The sequence below is a fragment of the Melanerpes formicivorus genome, unplaced genomic scaffold (assembly GCF_026170545.1).
Source record: "Melanerpes formicivorus ecotype bairdi unplaced genomic scaffold, bMelFor1.0.p_v2 SCAF_100, whole genome shotgun sequence".
NCBI lineage: Eukaryota > Metazoa > Chordata > Aves > Piciformes > Picidae > Melanerpes > Melanerpes formicivorus.
Genome location: NW_027142452.1, coordinates 679091 through 685098, shown reverse-complemented (window position 1 = coordinate 685098; position 6008 = coordinate 679091).

Genomic DNA, 6008 nt, shown 5'->3' with positions numbered 1-6008 from the left:
CTGCAGCTTTCCCCTGCTCTCACTTCCTTCATTCTGCTACTTCTTGCTGGCTTCAGCCCTCCTTAGAAACCTAAGCACGAGGAACTGCAGTGGAGGTTCAGGAGGAAGCAGTTGGGAAGTTTCTGCTCCCTCCAAGCCCATCCTTGCTCTTCCTGGATAGGATAGGATAGGATAGGATAGGATAGGATAGGATAGGATAGGATAGGATAGGATAGGATAGGATAGACCAGGTTGGAAAAGACCTCAGAGATCATCAAGCCCAACCTCTCACCCAGCACCACCTGATCAACTCAACCATGGCACCAAGCACCCCATCAAGTCTCCTCCTAAACACCTCCAGGGATGGGGACTCCACCACCTCCCTGGGCAGCACATCCCCAGGGCCAATCTCTCTGTCTAGGAAGAATTTCTTCCTAACATCCAACCTAAACCTCCCCTGGCACAGCTTGAGACTGTGTCCTCTTGTTCTGCTGCTGCTTGCCTGGCAGAAGAGACCAACCCCGACCTGGCTACAACCTCCCTGCAGGGAGTTGGAGAGAGCAAGAAGGTCTCCCCTGAGCCTCCTCTTCTGCAGGCTAAGCAACCCCAGCTCCCTCAGCCTCTCCTCCCAGGGCTGTTGCCCTTCTCTGGACACCTTCCAGCCACTCAAGGTTATGCAGTGGTCATGGCCCCTCTGGCCCTGCTCCACCAGCTCCCTGTCTGTGCTGTGCTGGGGACTCCAGAGCTGCCCCAGCACTGCAGGGGAGGTCTCAGCATGGTGCAGCAGAGGGGCACAATCCTCTTCCCCAGGACAGGGCTGGCTCTGGACCCCAAGTGCCTATTGCTGCCTCACATTGAGCTTCCCATCCCCAGCACCCCCAAGCCCTTCTCCTCAGCACTGCTCTCTCATCCATTCTCCACCCTGCCTGCATTTGTGCTTGGCCTTGCCCTGACTGATCTGCAGGACTTTGCACTTGGCTGTGTTTAGCCTCCTGAGCTTGGCACTGAACCATCTCTGCAACCTGTCCAGCTCCCTCTGGACGGATCCCTTCCCTCCAGCCTGGCAGCCACAGCACACAGCTTGGTGCCCCTGGCAGACTGGCTGAGGACACCTCCATCCCCACTGGGAGATGTTAAACAGCCCCCAAAACCTCCTTGTGCTGCAGATGGGGAACTCAGAGGCCTGTCAGGAGAGACAGATGAGGTCAGAGCTCCACCACCACCATCACCATTTCCCTGTTCAGTTCTTTCCTTCAGCTTTTCTACTTAATTTCCTTCCTCCTGTGAGGTTTTCCAGGCAGTGGATAAGTGAATGTTCTACTCAGGGAGGGAGGAATCAGTCACCTCTTGCTTCATGGTGATGTCAGAGCTCCTGCAGAGAGGGGAAAAGGCCATGAACAGCAAACCCAATAAGCAGTTGGGAACTCCAGTGCCTGAAGGAGGCTCCAGGAGAGCTGGGAAGAGACTTTGGACAAGGGCTGGGAGTGCCAGGCAGAGGGACAAGGGCTCTGAGCTGGGAGAGGGCAGATGGAGACTGGAGATGAGGAAGAAATTCCTTCCAGTGAGGGTGGGGAGAGCCTGGCACAGGCTGCCCAGGGAGGCTGTGGATACCTCCTGCCTGGAGGTGTTCAAGGCCAGGCTGGATGAGGCCTTGAGCAGCTGAGTCTAGGTGAGAGCTGTCCCTGCCCATGGCAGTGGGGTTGGAGTAGATGATCTCTGAGCTCCCCTCCAGCCTGAGCCAGTCCAGGATTCTGTGTTCCTCCCCAGCTCTGGCTCCTCCTCACCAGAGATTCAATCACAGAATCATTAAGGCTGGAGAAGACCTCGGCAATCAAGTCCAACCATCACCCCAACCCCCCCATGGCCACCAAACCCTGCCCCCAAGTGCCATGGCCACAGGGTTCTTGAGCCCCTCCAGGGCTGGGGACTCCACCACCTCCCTGGGCAGCCTGGGCCAGGGCCTGACCACTCTGGTTCCTGATATCCAACCTAAACCTCCCCTGGTGCAACTTGAAGCTGTTCAGGACCAGGCTGGATGAGGCCTTGAGCAACCTTGGGCTGGTGGGAGGGGTCCCTGCCCATGGCAGGGGGGTTGGAACTGGCTGATCTTGAAGGTCCCTTCCAAGCCAACCCACTCGAGGAGCTCTTCCTCACCTCCAGAGGTGTTTGTGGTCACTGGAGCTAAGCAGGGAGCAGAAGGCAGCCCAAGAGGAGATGGCTCAGAGTAATGACACATAAAATTAGCTCAGCCTGGAAAATGACTCCAAGACAGCCCAAGCACCAAGGGCTCAGCTTTCTGCTAAGCCTCAGAGCTCCTGAGCAGTCCAAAGGTCTCCTGACACTTGGAGGCTGTGTCCTGCTCCAGCTCTGCTTTGGTAACCATGCTCTGGCCCTTATGTAAGCCCCAGGATTTCACAGCAGGTTGCCTGCCCTGCACCTCCCTGCCTCACAGGGTGCTAAAAGCAAAAGGCATCCTGTGGCCAAGCAGAGGGCTGGGATTTGCTGGCAGCTGCCTGCTGACCTCGTTCCCAGGGAGCAGGAGAGTCACAGCTTGGAGAAATGAGAGCCCCAGGGAGGAACATTACCTCAGTGTCCATCTCAGAGGCAGTGCTGCAGTGTAGATTGATTCAGCAGCCATCACCAAGGCAACTGGGGGAGTGTGGCAGAACATCCTGGTGGCCCAGGGGGCCAAGAAGGCCAAGGGCATCCTGGCCTGCAGCAGGAAGAGTGTGGCCAGCAGGAGCAGGGAGCTCATCCTGCCCTGTGCTCAGCACTGCTCAGGCCACACCTGGAGTCCTGTGTCCAGCTCTGGGCTCCTCAGGTCAGGAAAGAGGTTGAGCTGCTGGAAGGTGTCCAGAGAAGGGCAAGAAAGCTGGGGAGGGGTCTGGAGCACAGCCCTGGGAGGAGAGGCTGAGGGAGCTGGGGTTGCTTAGCCTGCAGAAGAGGAGGCTCAGGGGAGACCTTCTTGCTCTCTCCAACTCCCTGCAGGGAGGTTGGAGCCAGGTGGGGGTTGGGCTCTTCTGCCAGGCAAGCAGCAGCAGAACAAGAGGACACAGTCTCAAGCTGTGCCAGGGGAGGTTTAGGCTGGAGGTGAGGAGAAAGTTCTTCCCAGAAGGAGTTATTGGCCATGGGGATGTGCTGCCCAGAGGAGTGGTGGAGTCCCCATCCCTGGAGGTGTTCAAGAAGGGATTGGATGTGGCACTTGGTGCCATGGTCTAGTTAGTCAGGAGGTGTTGGGTGAGAGGTTGGACTTGCTGATCTCTGAGGTCTTTTCCAACCTTGATTCTATGATCCTGGCTGCCCCTTGCTCTTAGGAATCATGGATCTGAGCCATTCAGTTGTCAGTGCCTAGGAGAATCCTTCCTTGCCCTGCAATGTTGCCTCCTTCCCCCTGCAGCTCAAAGCTTTTTGTCACCACCACTCACCAGCTGGAGCTCAGTGCAGTGTCTCCCTGGTTGGCCTTCCCTCATCTGAGGCAGATTCCCAGTGATCAGAGGCATCCTGTCCCCTTGAAGCAGCAGGCAGAGCAGGAAGAAATAACACTGAGGTTGTCACAGGGGAGGATTCAGTGCCTCAGATTAATTGCAGCTCATTAGCTGGCAATGCCTTCTGCTGCTGGCACAGCTCTTGGCTTCCCCCAGCCCACAGAGAAATCACTCCCCAGGAGGTTGGGATACAACAAGAGGAAGCAGCTCCAAAACCAGGGGAGGTTTAGGTTGGATATTAGGAACCAGAGTGGTCAGGCACTGGCCCAGGCTGCCCAGGGAGGTGGTGGAGTCCCCAGCCCTGGAGGGGTTCAAGAAACCTGTGGCCATGGCACTTGGGGACAGGGTTTGGGGGCAATGGGGGGGTTGGGGTGATGGTTGGACTTGATTGCAGAGGTCTTCTCTAACCTTAATGATTCTCTGATTGAATCTCTGGTGAGGAGGAGCCAGAGCTGGGGAGGAACACAGAATCCAAGGATGGCTCAGGTTGGAGGGGAGCTCAGAGATCATCCAACCCCCTGCCATGGGCAGGGACACCTCACACCACAGCAGGTTGCTCACAGCCACCTCCAGCCTGGCTGCAAACACCTCCAGGCAGGAGGCTGCCACCACCTCCCTGGGCAGCCTGTGCCAGGCTCTCACCACCCTCCTGGGGAACAACTTCCTCACATCCAGTCTGAATCTCCCCATTTGTAGTTTTACTCCATCTCCCCCAGTCCTATCCCTCCCTGACACCCTCACAAGTCCCTCCCCAGCTTTCTTGGAGCCCCCTGCAGATCCTGGAAGGCCACAATGAGGTCTCCTCAGAGCCTTCTCTTCCCCAGACCAAAGCCCACGGCAGCAGGAGAAGCTTAGGGAGGCCTCAGTTCAGCCTGGTGTGCCCCAGCTGAGCACAGCTGCCCTGTTTCCATGCCAAGCATCCCCACAGCTCCACTGGGGTGGCCTCAGAGATGCATGAGAAGGTCTCTCCACCTGGTGAAGGGAAATGAATGGACTTTGCTGTCTCCTTGCTTGTTACCTCTGGAGGTTTCTCCTCCTCTTGACCACACAAATATCACTTGGCCACCAAAACTCTCTTGCTGTGAAGGGAATCCTGTGTGGCAGAGGACACTGTGGGGAGGAGCTGCAGTTTTCCTCTCTGGGTGCCTTGAAGGTTGACTTTGGGACTCAGCTCCCTAAAATTAAGCTTTGGTTTCCCTCAGAGCTTTCCCCACCCCCCTCTCCCCCCAAGAAGAAAACCCCCCCAAAACTGAAACCGACCCAGATGGATTGCATGGGGGCTCCTGAACCTGCCTGAACCAAACTCCTTGTGTGTGCTGCAGGATGGAAATAAACCCAGGGGTGGCCTGGGACAGGCAGGCAGGGCAGCTACCTGGACCTGGGGTGGCCTCAGGGCTGGATGTGTGCTGATGCAATTCCCAGCTCGGTGGTGAAAACCCAGGAGGACAAACAGCCTGGGGCAGAGTCAGCCTCCTGCAGCACGGGGATGTCCCACCCCTGGGGAGGAATCTGTGTGCCCAGGAGAGGGTGGCCCCAGCTTATTCAGGGGCTGCCAGCAGCCAGGTCAGCCCAGTGCAGAAAGTGGTGTCCTCACTTGCTCTGCAGGGCTTCTTGACAGTGGAAAATCACTGGGATCCAGGAGCACCCCAGGTGCCAAACTCCTCTCTCTGTGATGTTTCTGGAGTGGTCTTTGCCCTCCCCCTGCCCTGCAGTTGGGAAGGAGGCAGAAGGGCAGTGGAGGATTTGCCCTTTTGAGTTGCCCACTTGTCTTCTACCCACTGACAAATGGCCTGGACGTGGTGCCCTGTGTTGAGAGGAGCTGCTGGAACTCCCAAGTGTGTGCTGGGAAATACCAAAGGAGAACCAGGCAAAGCCAGCCTGTGCAGGGGGGAACAGGGGGTGCTCTGCTCCCCCAGATGGCTCAGACTTAACATTGCCCTGATCCCCAGGGCTGGCTGTGGGCAGCTGTTGGTCTGCAAAGGTCAGACAAGGGAGCAAGGGCTGGAAGGAAAGATTAGGGAATGGGGAGGGTTGGAAGGGACCTCTGGAGCTCACCCAGTCCAACCCTGCCCTGCCCCAGCAGGGCACCCACAGCAGCTTGCCCAGGAGCACAATGGCCTGGGGGGGTTGGAAGCTCTCCAGAGAAGGAGACTCCACAACCTCTCTGGGCAGCCTGCTCCAGGGCTCTGCAGCCTCACACCAAAGAAGTTTCTCCTTGTGCTGAGGTGGAACCTCCTGGGTGCCAGTTTGTGCCTCTTGCCCCCTTGGGCACCACTGCCAAGAGCCCTTGGTCTTGGAAGAGCAAGAGCCTGGCTGCAGAAGCCACCCTGAGCTCTGCTTTGCCTGGGCTTGGGACTGAAGTGTTATCCAAACTGGGGACCAAACTGTGCCCAAACCTGGGACCAAATTGTGCCCAAACCTGGGACCAAACTGTGCCCAAACCTGGGACCAAATTGTGCCCAAACCTGGGACCAAACTGTGCCCAAACCTGGGACCAAATTGTGCCCAAACCTGGGACCAAATATTTTCTCCTTTGCCAAAATG